The 27,824-nt window shown below is 42.4% G+C and overlaps 1 long non-coding RNA gene across 1 annotated transcript in view; it reads left to right on the top strand.

Moving 5' to 3' along the window:
• LOC142361101 (uncharacterized) overlaps positions 1-27,149 on the top strand; it is a 31,687-nt gene extending 4,538 nt beyond the window's left edge. Inside the window, exons 3-4 of the long non-coding RNA XR_012763629.1 lie at positions 888-1,041; positions 27,081-27,149. This is a non-coding gene — a long non-coding RNA (uncharacterized LOC142361101). The remainder of the gene's footprint in view (positions 1-887; positions 1,042-27,080) is intronic.
• Positions 27,150-27,824: the final 675 nt, after the last annotated feature.

Genomic DNA, 27,824 nt, shown 5'->3' with positions numbered 1-27,824 from the left:
AAAGATAGTTTTGACAATGTAATAAAGAGCTATTTTTAGTAACTCACCAGGAGTAGCACATTGAAGCAAATATGGGATTTTAATCCAACCCATTTTTGAGTTGTGACAGGCCCAAGGTCACTTTAAAGATTTTGAGACCTCAGATGCTTTCTGATTCACTTCACGCTTTACAGGTAAGTTCTGCCTTGGCATAAGGTCTTGAAATTTCAGACACATTGGTGTTACTCTGCAGAAGCAGAGACTGTATGTGTCAAAATCAGCTTTCGAAGGGAAGGACTGTGTCAGCCTTCACTACGGAGTGGCTATTGTCCCTTCAGATTAAAGTCATCGATATTTCAGAAGTGCTTTGAAGTTGTGCCAGCCTCCTCACAGAGCTGTGAAACCTGATACCTCCGCTTTTAAGCTGTTTGTGAAAGTACAAACTGTAGTACTTGTGGAATTCATTCACTGACTTCCAAACTCGAGTCGAGCCTGGGAGTGGGAAGAAAGAGTTTAAGAAAAAGGGGAAATAAAAAGAGACTTCAGTAGTATGTGGCAGTTAACTGTCAGCTTTGGCGTCTTTTCAGATTTGCGGCTTCATGCTTTCTAGAGATAAACTGTGACTTTTCCCGAAGGATTGGAGGATTTTATTTTATTTTCCACTGAAGCTCTTAGGATTGTGTGACTGTAGGAGCTACGTGAAGTGCAAAACTACCAGCAAGATGTCTGCCATGCTCTTAGACAGTTAATTTCAGTTTGCAGAACATTTCTTGCAGCTTGTTCCTATTTACATTAGTTTCTCAATATTTTCCATTTCTAAAACAGACAAACGGGATCCCTCTGTCTGTATTACCGTGCTTTGTTGTGTTTCATCGGGGTTTGTCTGAAACCTTTTGTCTCATTTACAGGTGAATTGAAGATTTTTCTGTGGGCTTGGAGCATTCCTGTGCACCCTCTGTGACAGAGGATCTCGCGTGGAAGCAGAGAAGGAGCAACCCTGGAAGCAACCAAATCTTCAGAGTCAAACTTCCTTATCCTTTTTGTTCTCATTAGAGCTCAAATGTGAGTGAGCAGCGAGGCCTCTGTTTCTGCTGTGCAGCCTGTTGCTTTGATTTATATTTCAACAGAGTTGAAGGAAAACATCCACTTACTTCACAGTGCTCTCTGGGCTTGTCTTGACTACGCGGTACATTTGAGTCAGAACTTCAGTTTCACCCCAGCTGAAGTCTTGTCCAAATGCAGAAACCTTTAAGATGAGGATGGTGGTGTTTTCTCTTGAACTGACTGGCTTGTCTGGTTACATAGGCTACAGCTCGAGTTAAGGCAGTTTGTCAGCTGCTAACGCAGTTATGCTGTGCAGTAATCCAATCCCTCTGTGCAGCGCGCTGGTTATTTTGCAGTGCGGCTGCTCTCAGTTGACGATCCCAAAGAGAGGGCACGCAGTGAGAGATGAGCATGGCTTGCTACATGGGGGGGGTGGGGGGGTGGGGGGTGCAAAACGTGCATTTCTGCTTGCTGAGGACTGATATGACAGATTTCGTGGACATGTAGGGAAAAGTGAGAAAGCTAAAACTGAATTGCAGCTGCCAAGGAAACAAGAATAGCGAGGAAATACTTCAGTAATCAAGGTGGAGGAAAGTAGAAGTTACGTACTTAACACAAAAGGAACCGGTCAGGTGTACTTGATAGATAGGAGAGATTATGCAAGCCAGCAGGACTTGATACGATATCCTGTAATATGAAAAATTTGCAAATGCTAAGCTATCTGCCATTCTCTTTAAGAAATGTGGAGTCTTCTGATGATGCCAAGAAGGCAAATGCATTACCTATTTTTGATAATGCAAGGGCAGCTGAAGGGAAGGAAGCCATGGAGAATTTAGAGAAAACTAATGCTTATTCAGTACTGGAAATTAATATTGGCATAGATCATTAGATGATACTTTAAAAATCTTCCTTGTTCTTACAAATACAATAAATAACTATCACGGTGCAATGCTACTGGTCTAGCAGATTTGGTGGAACCTTGTTTCAAAGACAAGCTAGGACACAGCTCCACATGACATTCTTGTAACCAAATTAGGCTGGTTTTATCTATCGTAAAAACATGGTAAGGTGGGCATACAACTAACTGAGACATCCCAGGACACACGGGCAAATGTGGATTTAGATCTGCAAATGACAGATGTCAAAATAAAACAGAGATAATTTTATATCAGACATGAGTGTACTTGCAGGCAATGGCATCCTTCTGCTTTGGATTTGCCTCATTTTGGTTGCCTTCATCTTAACTGCAATGTGATTTCAACAGGAATTTGGGTGCTTAGCTTTCCCTGTGATGGTATCTGCAGTAGCACCACAAACGGCCCTGCATTCTTTGCATATTTGGTGGCATGCATCAGCCCAGTTTGGAACAAAAGCTCTTGTTTTGGACATATGACTGCAGACTGTTGCCTGATCCAAACTGTCTGCTTCCTCTGAACTTCTAAACTGAAATGACAGATCATTTTGTAGTCTTTAACCGATCTAGCCTCAGAACATTGCCTAAATATGAGCTACAGTTTGCATCCAGGTTTGTTTTTTTTCAAATTTCCATCACGTTTTCCAAAAGATTAGTAATTAAAAGACAAGGAAAATTTAGGCAAAATCTCTAGCTATGGGAAGATTTTACTTGCAACAGAATCTAAATATGTGCAATTCAAACAAGTCTAGGTGTTATTTGAAGAACGATTGCAAATGCTAATTAGGAATCCACATACACAACTGCATAAAACAGTTTCATTTGCAATGTCTGGGTATTGAGTATGGCCTACCTGTTCACAGCTCGTAGTACCTCATGCAAAGAAACAGCATCTCTTTCTTCCCATACGTAGGCTGCAATGCTGGCTACCATGGGGTAGAGAAGCTTCCATGTACTCCTCGTCACAGGCAAACAGGGAACCGAAAGGTGAAAACCTTAAGATGCAGTCCTGGCTACATTCCTTTCTTGCTAGGCAGACAGTTCTGGAAGGAACAGAGAGTAACAATTCTATTTTGAAAAGTAAATTAACAAATTTAATCCCAAGCACCTCAAGTATCAAAGCCAAGCATTCCTTGTCAGGAGAAAAAAGTTGATAAAGAAATCAGATAGGACCATTGAAAGGACATCCAGGCCATCCCAGGTCCCAAAGTAGGAACAACTATCTCCGTGTCCTTTCTGAGAGGTATTTTTCTAATCTGCTTTTTAAATTCATCACAGATTGCATAATCACCCAAGCAATCTTTTCCAGTGCTTTGCTAGCCCTGGTTTGGAAAGCTGGGGCGGGGGGGGGGGGGGGGGGGGGGGTGTTCCTCTTTTTTTTTTAAAATGCACCCTTTGAATCTTTTCTGCTGCAATCCAGTTCTAGTAATTCTTGTTCCCTCTATTGCAGAGCATTTACTTTCTGCAAACAACATGCTGCATTTCTTTATAGCAGCTTTTTCTGTATTTGACGCCTCTTTGTAACGTTTCTCTGGTCTTTTGTTCTCTACACAATGCAAATTGTTTCAGTTTGCCTTCTAGGTTTGTTTCCTAGTTGTTTGATCATTCACACTTTGGAGCCTCTCCAATCAGTCCACATCATTCTTGAATCTACCATTCATCTTGGGATGTCCTCTTGGGACATTATTACCACACATGAAACCACGTTTTTCCAGCCAGGTTTTAAAACAACATCTATTACGCTGAGGGTTGTGTCTTCAGTGCACAGTTAACTTGAGTTATTTGCACTTGAGTTAATATCTCCCCAGTTAGCCTTACGTCACAGAGTCACAGGAACAGAGAAGTGGAAGGATTCCCAAGAAATCGTCTAGTCCATATCCCACCCCTCAGGCACAATCAAGTGCCATATATCTACACTGTTTTTAAAAGACTCAAGCCAGTGCGTTGGCTCAGGCAATTAGCTGTGAAACCTTTCAGGGTTGCAGGGCTGAGGTTAGTTACAACAATGGGGTTAAGAATCTTTGAATCAGCTTGTGTGATTTCAGTGAAAAATCTATGAAGGCTGCATCTCTTCTATCAGGAAATGATGTTTTTCCAGTTGATGTCATTTCCAAAATCAAACATGGCCATGTATGTGGAAGCTCTGTGTGTAAATATGTATGAATTGGAGGAGTTGTTGCGCTGGCTTGTGAAAAGACTCTGCCAATTGCTCTGAGCATTTTCCATACCTGTTTCAGTGGTATTTTTGTAACACCACCACAATTAAGAGTTAAGATTGCATTCATACTTTAAAGTGAAGTGGGGTTTATTTCTTGTAGTCAGGTATGAAAATAGTGGTTGAACATAACTAAAATAAACACTTTTCTTAGGGAAAAAGTTTATCTTTCTGGAAAATTGTATGGAAATGTATGCATTCCTTTGGGAATTCAAAGACATTAAAAGTAACTTACTTTAAATTTTACAGCTTCTGTGTAACACTTGAACTGTCGGGACATTTTAGTGCTTGCAGCTTTAGGCAGGCAGAGATTGGAATCCACTCCAATAGGCTGACTACCTTGAAAATAATTTAAATGAGCAAAGTTTCTAACATGACACATCATTAGTAGTAGCTAAGGTAGCTAAACAATTAACAAAGCCCCAAACCCACAGAGCACCGAATCTGCCAAGTGGCACATCTGAACTCTGACACTTGGCAGTTTTGGAATTCGCTCCTTTGGGCAGCTGATAGCGTTCATCTTCAGTAAAGCAGATATTTTTCAGAAGCAAGTTTATCTTTTACCCCAGAATTTGGGGAACAACAAGGAGCTGCTTTGCACAGGAGCACGACTCAAGAGGTTGTTCCGTGCCAGGATCACCATCTGCTGATGTTTGTCAGCATGCTGTAGGGGAGGTATTTTTTGCCACCCATAGGGGTGAGCTGAAGTAAATCTCTTCTGCTTGCTGTGGGTAACTTTTAAGACCTAATAAGTACAACTCAGCACATCTGGAGAATAGGCGTTCATAGGTATTAAACACCATGGTCTTGGTTTGTTCCAAGCTCTCCTTCTGCTGGAGGGAGGCTAGAGGGGCCCTTGGCCTGACCCGGGCTGGGCTGGAAATCAGAGCCTTAGAAGTCTGGGTGCCTGGAGGTTAACTGAATGGGTGTCGCAGAAAAAATGGCCTGGAAAATACTGATTAGTATGTAAAAACAGGCTGCTATTGCAGCAGTGAAGACTGGCACCGGTGGTGAAATAAGAAGCAAAGCAGATTAAACTCCCTCTGGAAAGATCTGTTGGTAAAGGTGATCATTTGGATCCCAGCCTGCCTATTAACCCATCTAGAGGAGTCACTGCAGAGGGTTCCCCCTGTTTTGATGAAGTAGTTAAGTGGTATAGAATCACAAATTCAACACAATTGGTATTTTACTGCTTTTCATTCAAACCATTTTTCAATTATGCTTCTTTTCCTTAAGCTCTTAATACGTGTATCAGATTAACAGATTTTCCTGCCTTTTTAGAGGAAAACTGTGTGCTGATACTAAGCAAAAAATTTAGGGAAGAGGGATAATTTATTTCCAGTGTCTTTATCTTCCGTCAGTGACAAAATGGATAGTAAAAATCTCTCTCTTTGTAGAACTGAGTTTATGTTTTAATGGATAGGTCTAGTCAGAGCTAAAAGGAAATTTCACGATATATGTGTTGTAGAGAAGACTCCCAATGCTAATGAGCAGCCGAATCTGTCTCGGGGAAACAGTTTGTTACTAAAAATAAATTGCAGCCTAACTGTAACTAAAATCAGATTGCAGAAACCAAGCTACTCTGATTCCTGATTTCTGCTACAGAAGGAGATGAATCTATTACAAACAGCTCTGATTATTACACATTTTAAAATGTGCCAACTGAGCCCTGTTTTGAAATTAATCCACTTGTGAGCTTCTATCAAATACGCTTACAGCATTCTCTGGAGATTTTCTTCAGACTCCACAAAGCCAGTGAGGAACCAGTTCATAGTTATGAGGTCAAAAGGAAAAACAGTGCACATGAGCTATTTATAGAATATGATGCAAAACAGTGTGATAAAGGGCAAACGAAAGCTCTCAACGAGAGGCTTCTTTTCGTTCCCAGTCACGTGGTCTTTACATGCAATTTATTTTTTACTATACAATTGAGCAGGGAAATTAAATCACTTGACAACAGCCTTTTTCTGGTTAGAAAAGAACCTTTGAGTGTTTCTTTACCATTTATATACGCTTACTTGTGGCTGTCACTGTTTGAGAGGTTTTGTTTGCAGAAGTTTCTGCAGGGGCCAGTACTTTTCTGGCAGGTGCCAGCAGAAGTGGTGGCCAGAGGTTGCCCCAGGGAGCATTCGGTGCCCAGGACAAAATTCAGAGTTCCTACTCATGAGCTTCAGATGTTTGGGAGAAGGATCAATGTCCTCTGAAACTCTGACATTTAAAGGCAGTAGTAGAAGCAAGTAAAGGGGAAGCCAGTGTTTCTAATTGCTTTTGTGTCCCATCACCGATTGAATATAAATGTCCTTGTTCTGTATTCCTGCCCTTTTGTCTTCAATGCAAAGAGCAAAGGACATTTCTGTCCTGGGAGTTTATCAACCAGTCCTCATCCAGGTATATTTTGAATATATTTCTTTCAATCCTAGTTACTTCAAGTCAACTATCTGTGCTCCATCTCCAGGGGCCCCCTTTAAGCAATTTTGACCTTTGGAAAAAACCTTGATGTGGATGCCAGTTTGTGGCTTAGCCCCAATACTGTATTCAGCTCATTCAGAAATGTAGGAGTTGCCAATTTTTTGACACTCACTTAAATTAGATACTTTACTGCCTAAGTGTGGTGTCTCCAAGAAGGGGAATGGTGCTGAGGAGAAATTGTATGAACTGTGTCCCACAGGTCCAGGCAGATAAAAATAAGTGGCTTCTCTTCTTCTTATCTTTCCTTTTTCTTTGTGTCTGTGATAAAGTTTGAAGGAGGCTGAAGAAACTGGATAGTTTATCTCCCAAATATAGAGAATGATAATGTCATTTCAGAAGTTTTTCACAGACAAGGTGATCTATGGCAGCAGCCTTTTTTTTCTTGGACATTAGCAGCACATTTGCGGGTTTGCAGTGTCTGTGCTACCTGAGCTCCTCACCACTTCAGTAGATCAGGCCATCACCCAAACTGTCACGTCTCACCTTTGCCAGGTTCCTCTTCAGTCTTGGGAACTCCCGTGTTTGCTTAAAAATATTAATTCTTCACAGACTTTTTCTGCATTGTGACAAGTGAAAGAGTGGATAAAATATCAAGGCTTTAACACCTAGTAATGCTGTACTGGAGCTAAACACTGCAGCTAGGAAGCTGGGTAGCAAGGATCAATGAACATGATACATCTATCTGTATTCCCATATGTCAGTCTCTCAGACAATTTCACAGATTTGCTGATGGGAACAAGGCTTTTCAGTAAAGCTTCTTCAGGGCCCTTGCAGAGATGTGAATGTACTCCAGAACCTTGATGAGTGATAAGAGGAAACATTGAAAGACAAATTTCCACTGCTGCTTCTCAGACACATGAACTCCTTCATAAGTCAGGAGTCACTCAGAGTTTAAAGAAATCAATGTTGGCTTCCTCCCCGGACACGAACTCTTGAGAACTCTGTTTTATGTGTGTGTGTGTGTGTGTATATATATATAAAATGTTATTTTCAAATACCCAGGGGAAATTTAATGGAGTTGCAGGAACAGAAGAGTGGAGAAGAACTAATTCTATATCCAGCGCATAACCCAAACACTGCTGCTGAGTTGATCCCCAAGAGGAAGGCAGGGCAGTAGCGCAAAGCCAGGGCTGAGAGGTTGGGGGCTGTGCTATAGAGCGTGGCCCAGTCTGATGGCTAGAAAAAATCTCCACTTTCTCTGCAGCGTTCTTGCTGCACACTAGGACTGGCTTAATCAAAAAACACCAACCCAAATCTGGAAGAAAAAAGAAAATGGAAAGTATGGAGAAAAAGGAGAATGAGTTAATTTCAGCAATGTATTGTGTGGAAGACTTACTTTGCTGGGCAAAAATTAAAGTGGTGATTTTGGATTTCTGAAGTATGCCACGATGGCTCATTGTGGTGGTTCAGATATGTTGTGCTCCTATTTCCCTCCACACGTTGGGCTTCCCAGCAGACTAACAACATCGCTGGTGCAATATTGCCCTTCCATCCGACAGATGCACAGAGACGGAGCAGAGGAGCAGGTCGCTGCTTTAGCAGTTGGTTGTGGAGCATGCCCAGCTCTGTTGTGCGAGGTGAGAAGGTGTTCCTGCTCCATCGCACCCTGTGCAAGAGCAGCAGGCCCTGGGCACCCTGGCCATGGGAGGTGGTGGCAGGCATGCGGATCTGGAGTGTGGGTCTCTGGAGCTACCTGAGCTTGGCTTTGCTTCCCTCAGATAGGTGTTTCTGAGCGCGTTATAAAGTCTTGGCTCATCTGTTCCTGTCAGGTGTGGCATTGCTGATATTCTTTCACTCGTAGTCATTTGTGCGTGAAGCCAGTACAACAGCTCTCCTCCTAAGTTAGGCTATGATCGGAGCTACAGTCAGTGAGTTATAGATGGAAAAACAAAACAACTCCTCACATGCTAGTTCCCTTAGCAACAGTGTGGTGCGAGGGTGAGCGCGAGAGGAGGGATTTACAGCTGTGGTGTTGGAGCACAAGTGGATGCAAATCTGCCTCGCTGTACTGCCTGTCTCAGCCCAAGGCTCGCCTCTTGCTAGCATGGAACAGGCTGATCCCATTCATTACTGTCACCTTCAAATATAAACCTGCTGGAACAGATAGCTCTTCACAAAGCCATCCCATACTCCCACTATGTGCTAACAAACAAGACTGTGCTTGTAAAAGCACGCCATAAAGTGGCAGTGGTGTGGGTTTTTTTTTTGTTTGTTTTTTTTTTTTTTTAAAAAGATCAAGAGGGACAAGAGACACAGGAGACTGGCTTAAAGATATTCAGATCACAAGACTTTTTGATGAAGAGAACATGAAGCTGACTGCATAGGCTGTTCCAGAAAAATAAACACCATTTGTAAATATCTAGCCCTCTTGCTATCTCTGAAGAATTTCTGCCAGCTGATGTAAGTATCTGAGGAAGAGTCTGGAAAGCTGTCGCCCCTAGGCTGCCACCCTTGTGTGTCGGCAGGGTGAAACACAGCAGCCTGCAAAATCCAGGGCAGGGGAGGATAAGCAGAGGGGACTGTCCTGCTCCCCGTTCTGCTGGATCATGTGTTGCAAGCCACACGTCCTGCTGAAGCAGATGCAAGAAGCATATGCACAGGCACACAATTTACAGTAAAGACTTAAAGGATGAGCCTTAATGGGCACAGACCTGTTTTAAGAGGTTGCTGAAATTATGTTTTAAAACATGGGACTACATTGCGTGCTCTGCTGTGCTCTCAGCTGTCTAAACTGGCTTTTATCCTGACACTCCAGATGCAGGGTAGTCCTTTGGCACAGTGTGGGATCCCCTGGCATAGCCGAGGGGAGCTGAGTACCTGCCAGAGCAGGGGGCTAGCTGGAAGGGCACCCAGCCCACAGATATTTAGCTGAGCTTTCAGCCCTAGGAACTCTTTGGACTTGCTGTGAAGTAAAGTAGCCTTTACTCAGAGAGACTTCTCTAGCACAAAGGCAGTACTAGGACTGGGAAACTGCGAGATCTGCAAGTTTTACTGTTAATAGACATGTTTTGAAGCAAACATTGATTTGTAAAGTATTATGTAGAGTGATAGGTCTCTTTCCTAAGGAGTGGCTGAGGCTTTGGAACAGAGCATTGTGCCTTTTATATATTTCTCTGTTCTTTGCTGATACTGTTATAAAAACTACTGCAAGAAGAGTTTTAGTTTTGCTGTAAGATTTCTGCCCCTTGTTCCTCGTCTGAACTCAGTGAAGTGAAAGTTCAGGTAGTTATCCAGGTGTGCTTACCCAATTTCAGGTCTGCTGAGTTTCAGCATCCATGCAGGGACAGGAATGACTCTCACACATTGATACAACGCACAGCCGATTCCCCGTTATTGGTCTGCGTGGTTATATACATTTTCCATATCTGTACATGTGATCACGCTTATTCGGATAGGCTACAGACATAAATCACGCGCTGTTCACGCACCCCATATTCCCTTATGATTGGTAACTATGCACTAATGCTAATAGCAACAGACTGCCTCCATGTCCTTGAACACATCTTGTTTTTGCTAACCCACATCATGTTTATTCTTAGCTGTCCTTTCCAGTGGCCTGTTCAGTTATGCTGACTGTTTTACTTAAACGGCCTAGTCGTGCTAATTCTCAAGCTACATCGACCCCAACACAGGTCTAAGAGCCTCCACAATACACCAGGATTGCTGGCTTTGGACTCCAGCCCACAGACACATGCGATTCTTATACAACATATCTGATTCTCTGCATTGTTATCTCCTTTTTCAGTGCTTTGCTTATGCTGCAATAAGACTCAATTAAGCTTAGCTATATCATGAGTCGTACATGAGCACACATGCAGGTCTGTATGTACATAGGAACAGGGAGATAGGGAATACACTATGATACGTACAATGCTTAGTATCTATATATTTGCATAACAAAATCCAGCCTATTCTGTTTCCATTTTTACACAGACTTGTCTGATTACTTAATCCAAAGGCTCATCCTATGCTCAGTTACTGCCGAGGTGAGCCAGCAGGCAGGAGGTGAGCTGAGTTGTGTTTGGTTAGTCCCCGTGCAAGTTGTTCTTTCCTTCTTTTCTTCCCTTGCCCTGCTATTTTCTTGCTCTTCTTCAGTTTTTCCGATAGTTTTGTTTGTTTGGTTTTTTTTTGTCATCATTTTAGATTATGAGCTTCTTGGGTCAGGAGGTTCTTCACCTACATGTTTGCTTTGCACCTAGTAGTACTGGGCTCTGATCCCAAATTTGGGTCTGTGTGCTACTGCAGTATAGATAATAATAAGTGTTGCTGCTTGGCGTGCAGTCAGGTTGGAATCACTGCAACTCTACTGTGCTTCTGGGCACTACCCATTGCAAGACTGTTTTCTTAATTTTTGCCTGAAAGTTATGCTGTGCGCAACACAACGCCCAGCACAGCAAAACAGTAAACAGCAACAACTTTCAGCTGTGCCAATGGTGCAAACTTTTTCTTGCAAGAGTGCGAATATGCTGTAAGCACTTCTTGGTTTGTTAGACATTTTGGGACGTGTAAATACAACTAATCCCATCTAAGTTATCATAAAGGGAGTTTATTGGTGAGTCCGAGGTCAGAAAGTCCCTAAGGCTCAAAGGAGAAGCGAAACAGGTGCTTTCCTGCAGCCTTAGAAGTTATGCTACACTTAATTTCTTCCTTTCCCTTGGGCTTAATAGTATAGTAAAGTTGGTGTGTTATAGCTATGGTAATATTTATAATAAGAAAATATGCAAATACAGCAGCAACATAATTTTTCCAGGCTGCTTAGCAAGTAAACGGTTGTGTTCAGAATGGCCTTCAATCCTATGAATATCGTTCTGTCAGAGACAGCTCCTGTTATTTATGATGATAATAAAACTACTGATTATTATTGGACAAATTTCTCAGACATGAAAAAAACTTCAGACGTTTTCCTTTCAAGTCTTTCAGTATGTAACAAAAGGTTTGGGGTTTCAGAAGTTTAGTCCCCGAGGATAAACAAATAAAGTTGTAAAGAGCACACCTTGCTAATATGATTGCTCCTTATTAGCATAACAGTTTTCAAATAAACAACCTGCTAATGTCTCTAATAAGCAATTACTCTATGCTGAAAACTGCGAATGGAGCCCACTGGTGGGTAACAGATAACAGTAAAATCTGTCAATAAAACAAATCTTGTTCTGCCTGAACAGCTCTCAGCTTTACTCCAAGAGAAGAGCAGAGCTGCCTAGGTATTTTTATGGGCTGATTGTTGACAGCCAGACATGTTACAGCACTGCTCTTCTGATACGTTGCTGTGATGTTATCTGGAGTCTTTACTCTTTACAATGTTAGTCTTATAACAAAATAAGGCAGAGATCTGTACTTAGTTGGAAGCTACCTACTTTGAGTACTTGGGTTAAAACCACAGTAGGATGAGTGTTTGCCCAAGGATAGTGATTTGCCAGATTATTAGCGTTTTCTTTCATAAACTGAGGGTCATAATTAATAATTCGGAGACCATTCTATCCCTAAAACATGCAAACGAATGGAAACTGCGTCTCACATTCTTTTCTTCTTGCTATTCAAAGACATAAGAAATAATTTACAGTGGCAAAGAAGTGTTAAATATATGCAACAATCTCACTTTCCCAAACATTGAAAAGTGTGAAAGAATTTCATAATTTTTCAAGCATAGTTGGCAAACTCTTTTCAAAACATTTGCAGACGTAATTTATATACTTGCCTAGTTGCTTTACCATTGATTAGAAAGCCGTGTTGTGCTTGCTTTGGTCTCTGTATTTCTGCAGTCATTTGTCCAAAATCGTTCTGCCTGTGTTCACTTAGTTTTCAGGAAATAAGGATATGGAATATGAGAGGGCCACAAATCCCCAAACTGGGTCCTTTCCGAATTCCATGGTGAGTATTAGGTTGTTATTTTATATATAGTTTTGGAGAAAAGGGATCATTTGAAAGAAAATCTTGAGCCATTATTATCTTTGTTCCACTTCTGGACTGACATCATGGTACGAAAATTCAAGGAATGTACAGTAAAGCCTGGTGTGGGAAGAAGATCTTGACAGAGGGATGATTAATGGTGTCTGAAAGAGGGAAAACAGTTATGTAATAAATACAGCCCATGAGATTCAAACTGAAGAAACCATCACAGGTGCAGACTGTAAACAGGCCCCGAAGGAAAGAATATTGGTCTTTTAAAGGTGGACTCTGTAAACAAACCGACGAGGCACAGGAAATATCCTTTCATATAAATTTTTATGGTACAAATCAGTACATGGAGCACATAAGGACCAGAAGTGTTTATAAACTTAAAGAACATCCATACTGCAGTAAAGCAGCACGAATAGTGCCATGGTGTAAATTTGTACGCTGTGGGGAGGATGTGTGGTCCGATGGCTCGGTTTGTTTTTTTGACTTTCGCAAATGACATGATTTCTGCCTCTCTGGATTTGTTTTGTTCCATTTAGCTGCTCTCAGCTACATAATTGTTCTTTTAGCTTGTAAATATTATGGTCAACCTCCAGCAAAGTTTAGATGAGGCCAATCCAATGTAAACAAGTGTGTCTGTGCCAACGATGTGAGTAAGCAAAGCCGTCTCTTGTGATATTTCCTCCCCCTTTTCCTAACTCCCCGGGGACTGCAAGAGCTTTGCAGAGCCTGCTGTGGTAGCTCACAGCCTGAAGTTCCGTTTAACTGCCTGTCTGGGACTTTTTTTCTTTTTTCTTTCCAAGCATTTGATGTAGGAATTAGCCGGTGAAGTGGGAACAACAGAGCAGAATAACTTCTGGGGAGTATCCTTGCCTCTGTCCATGCTTCCGTCCCTGGCCCAGAGATCACTGTCTGCAAACTCAGCACAAAGTTCACACAGGTGTAATGGGCAGTGCCGGGGCATCCAGAAGGGTTGAGGATGAGTAGCAGCAACGCCTGATTAGCTGTGGCCCTATGCAACGTCGCAGTGCTGTGGCCTGACACGGTGGTGTTGCAACGACGTTGTGCAATGACCTCAGCCCCTCTGCTTGGTCAGCTCAGCGGGGCGCAGGCTGAGCTGTGCTGCTTGGCACTGCAGCAGGACGGAGGGGCAGGAGCGCTGCAGGTCCCGGCTGGCTCCGCGGCACTGTCGGAGCTGTTACGGCATGAGGGTTGCAAGTGCTCTTACGCCAGAGTCACTGAACCCACTGCTTGAAAGCTTTTTAGTTAAAAAGGCATACATGGCACACTTTTCAGCCTGGAGTACTATCTTTGAGTAGAGTGGTTTCACTTCACGTTGCTCTAAGGTTTTAGCCCAAATTCAGCCAACAAACTTCAGCAGCACAGTAATCCAATGTCGCTCTGTACAGCCCCCAACCTACAGGACATACTGTCAACACAGTAAATGAATCCCGTGGGCTTTCTACTGCGTAAATACAAACACAAGCATGCCAGTAGGTTTTCCCTGCACGTTAGCTCATCCCCGTTGCAGCTGACACTGGCCACTCCCCTGCACCCAGCCTTTCCACATCTCCTGGCCTTGCCTTTGTGCCCCAGCTTTGTGTCTTCCAAGTGCCTGAATCCTGCTGCTTTTTGCAGCCATAGCAGTTCGACACTAGTGACAACCTTGCATCCCACGCCTCATCCTCCCATAAGCAGTCAGCTGTATTTGGTGGTTGTTGGGTCACAATTTCCGCTTAGACATATGCTAACCTTTAAACAAAAAAACTACCGAAGTAATCATTGCAAAGCTATTGATCTCCTGGGAACAGAGGCTGGGAGGTGTCTGACATTTTGCATTATTATCTATGGGAGAGGAAGGAGCTGGACTGGTTTTTCCCACAAGAAATGTATCTATTTTTGAGTGCAAAGTACGTTCTTTGCCATGGGACCCAAAACAGTTTTGATTCACTGACTCATGGTCTCTGGAGGCTTTTTCCCTGAGCTCAGGAGGCAAATGCTTTAGTGATTTGCAGCTGGAAAAGTGAGAGCCCTGTTAGGTGAAACTGTTAATTTAAAGGTAAAGACGTTACCTGTTTACTGCTCTCTTACCTTTGAAGAACGAAACAGTTTCCACCAGCCCTGTCCCTCTGTTCACATGCAGAGTTGCTGTAGTTTTGGTCAGAATAGCTAATGGGTGAGAATGAAAAGCAATGTATCAACAACATATGATTTATTCTGTAGTTCTTGTGCAGAAAGCCAAAATATGATTTCATGCTTTCCTGTTTCTCTTTAGGGTGCTTTCTCTTTTTTCTCTTTTTTTGTCGTCTTGTGGTATTAAAATAATTTATTAGCTATTTGCTATTTTATTAAATTTGTCCAATAGCCTATTTACTTAATTATGGACAAATGCTTACTGATTAATCTTTCCTTCCCAAGAGACAGTCTCTCCAAGGCCTGGGCAGAAGCTACAGGAAAGTAATTTGGACAGTGTTCAAGTTGCATCTCTTATTGTGGTGTATGGCAGAGCTAGTGTGGGTCACTTTGGCAGCTCGTGGCCTCAGACTGATCCATAGCATGCTTCCATGTGCTTTGATTTTTAATTTTGGAAAGATAAGGAATGTCTAGAGTCACCTGAAAACTCTTTTTCTGCATGTGTGGTGAGTCTGATGGTTGGATCCCAGGCTGCCTTGTCCACACAGGAGGAAAGGATTAGGTGAGAGTCCTGGGATATACTCTGGGAGCTGCCAGTGTCTGTGTGGCCTGGGAGTAGTGGCAGGTATGGGACTCTGGCAGCTGGGACCAGACATCTAAGCATGCTTTTCTGTTTCATTCATAGATTACATGGGGACTGTTTAACCTTTAGACAAAGCCTTTCCAAGTAAAATGTTTTACCAAAGGAACAAAATACCAAGGAATGGAATATAATAATATTTAGAATTCCTCCATGTTGCAAAGTGTGTGCAATAAACTTTGCATGAGTCATTACCAAATGTGCACAATAGCACTTCTTCATATTTGGAATTGTTCTTAAATCTGTATAGCTAATCAGCTCCTTAAACTATACTCTAGGCATAGTGAGGTGGAAAGAAATACTAAAAAAATTCCTGAGGAGATCAAGTCTCTTGATATTTTTGCTAAATGTACTGCTTTTGTGCTTGTTGGGGGGTTTCATTAGTTTGAACTATCTTAATGCAGCTTACAAGTTATTGACAGTAAAGGAGATCCCAAAATGTCATGTTACCATGGAATATTTTTAGTGTTAATATATAATAAAGAGGTAACTCTTATTAATCCCAAAGTCAAGAAGCTACTTCCAATTTCTTATTTAGAAGATGATCCCATAATTGTGAAGCCCAAATTTTCTGTTAGCTTTCTAGAGCTTGGCTTGACTGAGGCTGTCTGCCAGAGCCATGAGTCCATGAGCTTACATAGTTCTAGGCACATAGGCAAGCAGATCTACAGGATGGCACACCAGAGTGGGATCCTTGTTGTGTGTTGTAGTGTACGTTATCAAACGCCTGAGAGCTCCTTACACCACCTTTTTCACACTGGTGGGCAGGGTGTGGGCGCACAATGGTCTGAAATGCAAAGTGTGGACAGAACTGGCAGCAGTACCTTGTGTCTTTAGTGAAAGAGTGTCTTTGATCCCAATCTGTTTATGAAGTGACAGCTACTGTATGCAAAGGACCTAATGTGGCTGATTATGTGCTTTTTCCTCCTATTATTTTAAATCAGCCTCATGTGCGGAATCTTTGCTCAAACTCCTTACTGATGTTTCACGCTTTCTGTTTTCCATTATTTGCCAATTACTAAAAGGAGGTCTCGTAACCAATACAGCATTAAGAGTAGATCTTAGAACAATCAGTAGTTTCAGCAGCTCTTTCTATTCTCTCTGCTTTTGTGGCTTATTATAAAAGTGTCAATCTCTCACCGCTCTCTAACAAACAAACCTGCCCTGGATCCATTTCCTCTTGGGCAGTTTGCCAGGTATAACAAATTTAACTTCAGCTCTCAGCTTAAGAAGTTTCACTTCAGTGAGTAGAGTTCAAGTACAGTCTATTACCCTGACTAAGTGATAGAGGAGTCCTTTGATGTTTGCTTCTTGAGTGGCTTATACAAGCCAGGGCTTCCTCTAGGAAAAAGAATGGCAGCTGAAGGAAATACTTGATTGATCAGGTAACCTCTTCCTCTCACTCTTATTTGAGAGTGTCTGAGTGCCCAGTGACAGAATTACACAGAGATATAGAGACTTGGTACGCGCTCCACAAGCAGAAGTCACATATGGTTTGATGATTGGAAGCAATCTTGCTCCTTCCACCTTTCTGTCCCCCAATGCGTTCTCCTGCTGCCTTCCCTGCATCAGGTCTGGCGCACCACCATGGCCTGCTCAACCTGCTTAGTTTGTAAGACTTAACGACTAAGTTAAATTTTCTGCCCTGTTGGTGAGCTGAACTGAATAATTAGTAGGGCTCCTGCCACTGAAGGGGCTGGGCTGCACAGGTGGCACCTGGAGTGGGAGGAACAGGGGAGAGAAGAACAACAGCAGGGGGGAAGAGGAGCCCTCCATCTGCAGCTGCCAGCCAGCAGGTCAGCCTGGCTGCGTCACTGACCTGTGGGTGGGAGGGATGGGGGGTCCTCCAGAGCCTTTTGACCTTCAGCTGGGTCTCACTTGAACTCTTCTGGAGGATGTTGTTTTTCTCCTGCAATCAGCAGGAGCTGAGTTCAGTTTATCACGTAAACTGTTTCAGTACTGTGCTTTGTCTCTCTGTAACAAGGTGTAGTGATGCTTCATTCCCAGTGATTTTGATGTGAAAGTTAGAGGAAGAGGTAGAAGTTGGCTAGACTATATAGAGGAAAAATAGGGAATGTGCACTAAAAAGGTGATCAGAGCATAGGGACCAGCTGAGAACATGGAGGAAAGGGAAGAGGTACCAGCAAACATTGCATTGTGTAAGTTGTTTCAAGATACCCACTGTTCTTTGGTCAGTGGTCATGAATTGCTGTGCTTGATCTCCAAGCTGGTGTATTTAAAAGCTCCCTTTTTTAGCTTGTCACTCAGATAATTGTTTCTTCTGGGCCAATGTGCGTTCATGACAACTTTGCCTCTCCCAGATCTTTGTAACTGTGGCCACAATGAGTGTGGTGAGTGCAGCATTGCTTTCCTGTCCATGCTGCAGCTCCTGGGTACAGTACTGACTCGCAGAACTCTCTTCTTTAACCAAGGGGACAGCTGAGTAGTTTGTGAGTAGCACTGCAGTGTCAGAAGTAGCTGTGCTAATAGCTCAGTGTTACTGCCAGGAGAGATGTTACTCCTCTTCTTAGTTCCTGGCCTTACAATTCTGCTATTTCCCTTGAGTTGGATGTGTTGCATGCCTGTCAGATGATTATTGAGCTGATTCAACTCACTAACCCAAAAGAAAACTATCCCCATGTAACACTGTCATCGTTGGCTGAAAGGAGGGCATGAGGAGGTTTGGAGGAAAATAGCCTTTATTTTGCAATTAGATGTTGCAATACCTGTGGATATTGCATGTTCCACAGTGTTGCAAGAGAGTCCCTTGAGCAGAACTCATTGAATTTGGTTTGTAAAAGCATCTCTTAAATATGGGCATTAGATGTTGTGAAATTACCCATTATTCAGTGCATGCAAAGTAAAAAGACATTTCCTAAACTATTTTATTACAACTTACTTTGGGTTGTGTAGAAGTGGCTTTTTGTTCAGCCATATCCATGCCCGAGTTCTGGAACAGTTTTAATCCTGAACTCTGCGGCTCTCCTGAGCTCATTTGTTGTCTAGTTAAACACTTAAATAAGGTCTAATTATCTGTAGTAATGCACATGTTGGAGACCTCAGTGTCTCCTCCCTTGGCAGCTCTGATGCAGCAGGCAGTTTCAGAGTACCCTCAGGATGACTGAATAAACCTGGGAATTGTCTTTTTTCACCAAGTGATCTGCTGTTGTTATCCACCTTTCAAGATCTAGACTCCCCCCCAAGACAACTTCTGAAATGTTTGCAGTTAGCCCCAAGAGTGTGTCCTGCACAGTGGATATGCAGTGGCATTTTCCAATCAGCAATGTTATTTTTAAGCCCTGTCATGTCATCAGCGAGTCATGTATCTTATTGCTTCACAGACCTTGCGGCCTGCTTGTGCCTGCAGACACAGCCAGCACAGGCGAGGGGGAGGGTAATTCCTCCTTTTCTGCCTGCCCCTTCCCCTCTTACATCCCAGAGGTCTATTTCTAGCTGGGAATGGGGGCTGATTTCGAAAGGGCAGGTGACTGTATGTGACTATGTATGACAGTGCCTGCTTGAATCCAGACAGCACTGCTGGGTCTCTTCCTCTACCGCCTGGCTTCTCTGAATCTCTCCTGTAACCTATGGTGCTGCTTTTTTGCCCAGGGTGACTTTCGGTTCTCAGAGTGCTGTCAGTTTTCTTGGGAATTATTTCAAAAGGAATTATGATTTTCCTGTTGTACACCAAAGATGTGCTTGCTTTGAAAACCCTATGTGCTACACCTCATGTGGGCTGCAGAGGTCATTTTTTTGCACCTTGAAACTCTTCCTGCCTTCCCATGGAAATGCTGCTCATCAGCTAGTTCAAGATTTGTGCATTCCTTTTCCTGTCCTTGAGCTCAATGCTACTCATTTCTCAGTCTGAGGATGGATAAAGTGATGGTCCCTCACTAAATGGAAACATATTTTTCCTCTCAAGAGATTTGCTTTTATCCAAGTTGTTTCTTGAAGAAAGACAAAAATGCCAGAAAGAGATGTGCAAGCTGAAGCAATTTGTTTGTCTGACTGCAGGCTCACCCTTACTTCAAAGTACAGTGTGGTTGTGTGGTCAGACTGTCAGGTGCGCGTCCTGAGTGCGAGGAAATGAAGTTTACCATGGCTGCAAATGGATAAGCTTTTAAAAAAGTTGAAATGGCCAAGTCTCAATCGCGTTTCTCTTGGTTCTACTCTCTAAAAACCATGTTTTTACTTTCTCATGAACTGTCTTCTGGATGACATGTTAGAATGAATTCCATTATGCTCATCATATGTAGGTAATAAATATTGCAGGACTCCCTTGGAAAAAATAAGTGATAAAATTTGGGATTCTTTGCCAAGATTCTCATTTTTTGCCTTCAATGAAACACATTCCACGGTGGTGAAAAACAGTTTCTGATTTGTAGAAAATTTTATTGTTGGTATATTTTAATTTGGTTTTAGACCTCAACTTTTAGGATCATCAGCTTCAAAGTGGGAATCCAAGCTGGATCCTGGCTCAAGTGCCTTCTGACCTGGGGAAGGTTTGGAACAAGGTATTTCAAATTAACAGCATTTTCTTTGGATAAATTCTGTCAATTTAAAATGTCTAATATGTCATACCGCTGGTCAATTGTATTCACTGTGCAAAAGAAACTGAGTCTGTGCCAACTGCCTGGAAACCTTGTATTTTCCCTGGGTATGCTCAGGGAGACCCAAGAGCAGGCACCTCAGCATCCCCTCTGGAAAGTCACCTCTGCATGGACGTGTGGTATCGCCCCTTGCAGCTGCAAGGCTGAAAGTGTAGGTTTTGTGGCTGACTGCAGCTCAGATGGTAAATGTAAAATATACTGACTATTTACACTGAGAAACAAAGCAGCCCTACAGCAATAGCACTCCTAACTGCCAGCGTTTCTTAACTGCCAATTTACTTCCGTAAGAACTGAGATAAGGCCTTAGGGGGAAAAATCATGACAAGGAACATGGCAAAATATTAAGCCCTTTTTCTTTAGTAGCAACTGCTTTCTTCCCGTGGTTGACAGTGAGGGAGCAGATGTGAAGAGAGCTTGCAGCTTCTTTGTACCCAACGTGTAACTTGGCGATGGATTTCCTCCGCTAGCAAAGGACATGCAAGAAATTCCTGCCCCAACAGATTTTCCCTGTCCCAAAGTTTTTAGCTGGCATCATGTCACCCAGCCAGTACACACACCACCCCACAAGCAGTTGTATCCCTCTAAGTACCGCTGTGTCCCTGGCACGGTGAGCTGCAGCGTTGCAGCTGCTGACAGGGCAGCCATGAGGGAAGACACACCTTGGGCAGCCAGCGTAGCCCGAGGGCATGCAGCATTCCCATCCGTTGGCCATGTATCATGGCATGCCCTGTGTTGCTCTTGTTCATTGTTCTCACAGGTGTTCGCAGTCAGTGTGCTGAAGGGTTGGACGTTTCTCTTTAGTGAGAGGAAAGAAGAGTGATCGAATCACTTGATTAAAAAAGCACGCCATATGCAAGGAAGGACAGAGGGAAGGGAAGCACAGCCCTGGCGACTCTCTACCAAGAATGAAAGAGGAGAAAGACAGGTCCTTCTTGGGAAGGCTGCTTTTTAGGAAAGCTCTGCTGCTTGCTTATGAGTTGCTCCCACTCAGCTGGAGGGCCTCCTGTTGCCTTTTGCCCAGCAAATTTAAGCATTTACTGCCTACTATTGTAGGCCTTGCCAGCCAATGTCCATTGAGTTCAGCTTGGAGAACTTCGTGTTTGTTGTGCCAAGCGGCTTCATGTGCCTCCCTCTGTGTGTGCTGCTGGTGAAGGTGTTAGCTGAAAATTGGTTCTGAGACTTTTTTGGCTTTTTGGTTTTCATTTTTGTGGAAAAACACCCTTCCTAAAACTTTGGAGGGAAGATGTGAGAAAGGGAAAACTGAACACAATGGACATTTTTACATCATTATTGAACTGTTCAGATGGGAGAATCTAGGAAGTTCTCTGATGATTTGAAGCATTCTGTGTTCTTTGGAAAAGCCCTTGCAGAAGTGGATTCTGTTTTTTTGGTTGGCACTCCCCAGCAGCTGTTGCCAGCTTTCTTAGAGGTCCGGTAGAAAGTGCATAGATTCTGGTGTGCTGCAGACCTCTGTGTTCCTTGATGTGTTTTGTCTCTGTGACAGTCCCCAGTCCTCATTTCAAGTTTTAAAAGTCTGCACAAAGGTGAAGGCTTGGCCATCACACTGCACAAGTGCAAATGGAAACCACCTTTCTTTGACCCCCTAACGCCCATAGTCTTTGCTAGTAAAGGTTCACTGTGTAAGTCCCCGTTAAAAGTGGCAGTTGGAGGCCAGGAAGCAAATCAGTTATCCAGTGTTTGAAATATCCGTTTAGCTGCTGGGAGCCACCATTTGATCTTGAGCAGGATACTTAGATGTGTTCATTTTTAAGTGTCAGGTAGTTCTATGACTTCACTCAGCATTTGCATTTTATGGGGCTACATGTAACCTGAAGAACAAAAGGAAAGTCTGCTATTTCCTATAAACATTTTTATATAAAAGTGTCACATGAAAGGCTGTTGGATGAAAAAAATACTGTATTGTTGAGTGCCTGGAAAAAATCATTTAGGTGTTATTTTAATCCATGGCTGTAACTATTCCAGTATATACTGTTTGTTTAAGAAATCTAGAACATAGTTTCTGAACTCAGATTCTTAGGACTCTGTGTACAGAGCCAAGTACAGGGAATCTGTATATGGATGAGTAGACAGAAGCTGTCCCCTTCGGGAGAGTAAGACCATGTAAGGGTACAGAAGGATTCTGACCATTTTACCTGGAATTTAATTCAGACCATGCTGGGTTAGTTGTGGCATAAGCCTGTAACCCAAGCAGGTAAGCCTGAAGGTTGGCAGTCACTAGGTGATTTTCCTTATACCACAACAATATGCATTAACAGAGAATTCTCTCTCCTAATCTCCTCAAGCTCTTTAGATTGGCTGAAAGCTGTTAAACATACCACTTTTCTAGGGCTTTTGTCTGTGTGGGAACAGTGTTGCGCTGCTTTCCTTGCGTAGTTTGGTTATGTCTTGGAAAAAAAGGAAGAACCTGGAAAAGCCTGAAGATACCCCAGTAAGACAAGTGAAAACACATTTTGGGAGGAAGAGGTGTAAATCAAAGATCTTGGAAATATTCAACAGCAAATTTTGTCCTTTCAGGAGGCAAAAGCATTTTGGTCATTAATTTTGTGTTTAATCTTGTGTCCCACCACAGAAATAAAAGTTGAAAGAGCGATCTCTTGCCTAACAACAGAAACAGATTGAGAATTTTGAGCCTTGATACATCCCTAGCGGAAAATAAGTGCCAGTAAGAAGCAAACCCATCCCTTTAATAGGGAAATTGGTGGCACAGGTCATCATCTATTTTGACAAGTCATTTTCTCTTGTGTCATTTGTTGTTTTTGCTGTTATCTGTAGGAATGATCAAGGAGGCTGATGTGTCATTGGAAAGCAGGAGAGAGGTCGTTCATGAAGCACGTCTTCTGTACTGCCTTTAATTGAACCTTCCCTGCTGCTTTTCCAGGCTGGTGGCTTTTCTGCACAGAATTAGCTGCAGACAGCGCCTTCAGAGAAGCCAGGTTAGCACAACAGCTTGGCTAGAGAAAAAGTCTTGAAAGATAGCAGGAGAACTGAAAACGTTGATGGAGGAAGGATTTTTGAGAATGGTAGATGGAAACCAGATACATATAAATAGAAGGCGGCAGCCATAAAGGGTCCATAAAACACATAATGGAGGAAGACAGGACACAGTTTTTCAATGTTTAAAGGACATTTTAATACATATGACAGTTCTGGACACATGAGCTGGTCTCATGCAGCTACATATTTTGCCCGGAAACCTTTAAACTATTTAAATGTCCCATTTTTATTTCTGTGGTGCTTTTCACAGCTGCTTATTTAAATTTCTCAGGCAGCCTGTGAGTGATAATATTAAAGAAATATGAAATGGATAACAAAATGGCCAAACAGCATGACTATATTGTGTTTATTGAGACATACCTGTCCCAGACTGTTTTCAATTCAAGAATATTTAGTTACCAGTTGCTATGGTGAAGACATGCAGGTCTGAGGAGAAATCAGCATTTTTCCTACCTCCTGATGCCATTGTCCGCGAGGGAGGAGGGAGAGAACACAGAGCCCCTTATTTCAAATATCTCTGTCCTGAGGATGTCCTCTCCAAGAATTTTAAAGTCATCTCATTTATCTCCATAACCCAGGTTTCACCTTTTCCTTGAATCCTCATTGAATAATGATGGCTAATCGTTATTTATCATTTCTAATTTGTAGCTCTTTAAGTGCTTTACAGCAGAGGTCAGGATGGCTCTTCTTATTTTACATTAGGGAAGCTGAGGTCCAAAGAGGCAAAATAGCCTTGACCCTCTGATCCTATTCATTTTGGCCCCTCTGCTATACCTGAATGGAGGTTTCTTCTAGGAAGTCTTCAGAGGCTGTTTGACCACCATGCCAGAGGAGCTGGGGAGAAAGCTCCATCCCCCCTTCTCTCCTGCTCATCAGAGTAGCCACCTGACATGTTGCAAATCGTGTTCTCTTTGGAGGCAAGTCAGGTTACATGTTGTCTTCATAAAATTTCAAATTAAAGAGATGCTGAAATAGGTGAGCATATTCAAGAGGGGAACTGGCCCCCTGGAGATACTTCCTCTGTTGTACTTTTCTTAAATGCTGTTCTAGTGAAATTCCATGGGACACTTATTTCTGTATATGGGAGAAGTTACATGACTTGAAGTTGTATGATATTGAATTGTCTGGGCGATATAACATCCAGCAACTTAAAGCCTTCTCTTTGGTCTCTGCGTATTTCCAGCATTTAAAGTTTCTTTCTTTTTTTTTTTGGGCGGGGGGGAGGGGGGTGTCTTTTATTTTTTTGTGGTTTTGCTTGCTTTTCTGTGTGTCCCTGAGCCTTCAGGGGGATAAGAAGCAGTGCCATCTTCAGACCTTTACTGATAGCCAGAAGTAGCAAACCAGAAGTAATGTTAACCAGCCAGTGCAGAATAACTCCTGTGTTTGTTTGAAATTTATTTTTATATAACCTGGACAAGCAAGAGCTGTTAAAAGCCATGTAGAATATAAATATAGGAAGTGGATTAAAGCATCAGTGAGGTACTGAAGTCAGATATATAGCTGGGTTGTCAGAAGCTTGAGTTGCCGTTGCATGCCCTTGCAGTGGACAACTTGCTCAATGGAAGCTTGATCTGAGTCCTGTCCTGACCCCCATGCTGTGCTGCAGTGACTGTATCTAAATTGCAGTTCCTCCCTCATAATCACAGAACTGCTCTTTCTCCCGAAGTATCATGTCCTGCTGGCTGTGGCCCACTGTGCTCAGCCCCGCTGTGCACCATGTTCAGCTCTTGGCCAAGGCAAGGCCATGATACTCCCTTAATTCCTCACCTGAGAAAGTAAAGGAGGAAGCGTTAGTCCTGGCTGTGGGAAAAGCCACAGAGAATTTAGGCCAGGTGTTTTATTCTTCTGGTGTTGCATTTTGTGCTGTACCATCCAGGACAGAGCCCAAGTCATACAGGCAGGTGGATGAAAGCGGATCTAAGCTTTTCACTGTCACGGCAACTTGTCAGGGAAGCTCTAGTAGCTATTTTTATTCTCGTATCGGTTGACTCAAATCCATTCCATTCAAAATTACTGCCCTGACATTTGAACCTTTCAGGCAGACTGCCAGTGGCAGCACCTTATTTTTCTGTTGGAAAAGGAGAAAAAAAAATCCTTGACATGTAATTAGCGGAACGAGATAGAATTTGAAATCTGAATGACACCCATTATTGAATAATGAGCTTCAAATCCTTTGTTACAAATTGCTTTAACTTCGCAATAGTATGGGAGGATTCAGAGAGGATAGTAACATGTTTTGCTTGAGCACTGATCTTGTATGTAGACAAATGCTCATGAGAATAGTTCCATTAAAGACATATTCTACAGAGCAGACAAAGTCTTGGGCCAAAATGGTGAAACGGAGCAGGCAGGAGCGAGCCTATGCAGCAGTAAGACGCGAAACACATCATGTGAAATCAGAGCAAACACTTGAAAATTGCATATTTCTGTTTGCTTGCATTGTGATGAGCCCTATGCAGATGCTGCCCGTTTGGCTACGCCGACAGAGGAGACCCCGTGCAGCTGGGGTGCTGGGCAGGCTGTGTGCATGGAAGGCGCATACGGAGTAACACACTGCGTGTCCTCTGTGTTGCGCTCATGTCAGCCTTTTGGCTGTCAGATGGATAATCTGTGGGATGTATAGGGTCTGTGACCCATGTGCAGCGCCTAAGCACACTAGTGGCAGGAGAGGAAGGAGATGAAAATCTTACTTTGTCTTCTTCAACGTGTTGAATCCCTGGCTCTGTGTGTGTATATTTTTTTTTAGAATCAGGACTGTAGAGTTCTAGACAGCTGAACTCTGTCTTCCATGTACTTCTACAAAGTGTCCGTCCACAAATGTGTTTCTGTCTGTAGAACCATTGTCTCTCAGAATATAAAATATTACTAATGCATAACTTTAAATTAAATACTAAACTATAATTATTTGTTCTTTTCAATTCAGGGGGAGCTTCGATGCCCTAAGATCTCAGAATATTGAAAGTAATTAATTACAGATTAAATTAGAAGCTAAGTTAGGCTTAACAAAACAAAATTCAAATTTGAGAAAATGGTTTTATGGTGTAAAGGGTAAGCTTTACATGGGGTAAATGGTTATAATTACAATTTGAATTATCTTTTCATCTGTCCCAAAATTTCAAGTTTATCTCTTACATGAAACCTAGCTAAATTTTGAAGGCATTTTATACAGTACTGTGGGGTTCAGAGGAAACAGGTAGGGGCTGTCAAACTGGCATTGGATAGATACAAATGTAGGCTAGCTGAAATTCCAGGGCAGCTCAGAAATGTTTTAAGATTGTGTGATTCTATAATGTTTTTAAGAAATTAGAGAGGAAAAACAAAAAAACATTTGCCTGTTTTAGTAAGACAGTCTGCAAAGATTCTGACATCAGTTTTCAGTGGTAACAGAAACCTGAAGGGTTTTGGAAAATTGCTGTTACAGAGCTGTCTCTGTGGGTAGAGTCAGAGGAATGTTTAATGCCACAGCCCAGGATCTGAGCTGACAAAGCTGATTTCTATGCAAAATGCTTAAGACACAATATTTTTATGCCTTTTGTAAAAAAATGACTGGACCTCTGGTACAATGATTGCGAAGCTCCACAAGTTCCAAGATTTGCTCCAGTTAGACCCCCTTCAATTCAGAAACTACTGAAATTTTTCTTTCATATCTCTGGACAAATCCCCTTTCCTGAATGCAAGCCCGCCCCATGTTCTCTTGTTTTGACTCATTCTTGATCTGAATCAGCTCCTACTCAAGCTCCTGTGTTGTTTGAAGAATCTCTGTCCCTCTGGCCTGACAGGCTGCTGCTACGTATGAGGCACACTCAGGGACTTCTGTCAGCATAAGAAAGGTACAGAATCTATTCAGTGCCTCTGCCTATGAGGAAGCCTGTCAACAAGCAAGATCTGGAGACAACCCAGTTAAGCATTATTGAGTCTGCTGAGACACAACTGTGTTCTTCACAGAATATCAGCAAAACGATCCCCCCACATCTTTTGGAAAAGAAATGGCTGGGTGATTATATGATGATATTTATCCAGGTGGACCTGTCTCTGAAAGACAAAATTTGGTTTATGCTGTTGAGAAAAGCCAGGTTCCGAGAAAGTTTTATCGGTGTACTCATAATTCTGTGATAAACATCACCCCTGACATAATCTACTTACTATCCTTGGATCTTGTTTTTGCAGGTATATTGGAGACCAAGAAATTAGAGCCCAACTCAGCAAACTGGGACACAGCACAATGCAGTGAGGTACTGTCACAGAATATTGGAATATCCCACATATCCTGGAACAGGTCAGTACAAAGCTGGTTAGAGTAGTCTTTCTGTGCCTCAGCTGTTGCAGTTTGTGTCGATTCATGCAAGAGGCAAAGGAAAGCAGCTAAAATTTAAAAGAATCAATTCACTTGTAGGAAGAATTTCTGGAAGAGTGAAATTGTAAGAACTTTTAATACGGTCTTGCTTTAATACCTGACATATTAAGTTAAAAATGCACCTTGTTTTGGACATCTTTGTTATATACATATGTAGCCTCCAATTGAAAAGGTTTTGTATCTGATGCAACCTCTTAATGGGAACAGGTTTTATTCTAAACAGAGAGCAAGGCAAAAATGCCTAAAGTAGTGCCTTTATTAGTGCTTTGTCACTTAAAACAATGATATAGTAGCTCCATGTGCTTCCTGCAATTGCATATGACAGGCCCATGCTAATACTGCAAATGTCTTGGGTAGTTTAGAAGTACTACTGGTCTTTAAGAAGTGTATCACCAGTGAAGGGTACATTAGACAGCTGTGTTTTGTTCTGACATTAAGCTATTTCGGTTTAATTTTTTTATCTGGTCAGTCGTGGTATTCTGATGGGACTGGAGAAGATAAGGTTACAGGAAGAGGCTGATATGAGAAAACCTTATGTGCTACATTAGATTGAGTGG

The sequence above is a fragment of the Opisthocomus hoazin genome, chromosome 4, assembly GCF_030867145.1.
Source record: "Opisthocomus hoazin isolate bOpiHoa1 chromosome 4, bOpiHoa1.hap1, whole genome shotgun sequence".
Lineage (NCBI taxonomy): Eukaryota > Metazoa > Chordata > Aves > Opisthocomiformes > Opisthocomidae > Opisthocomus > Opisthocomus hoazin.
Note: the sequence above shows the minus strand (reverse complement) of the source record. Positions and strands in the feature narration are given on the sequence as shown.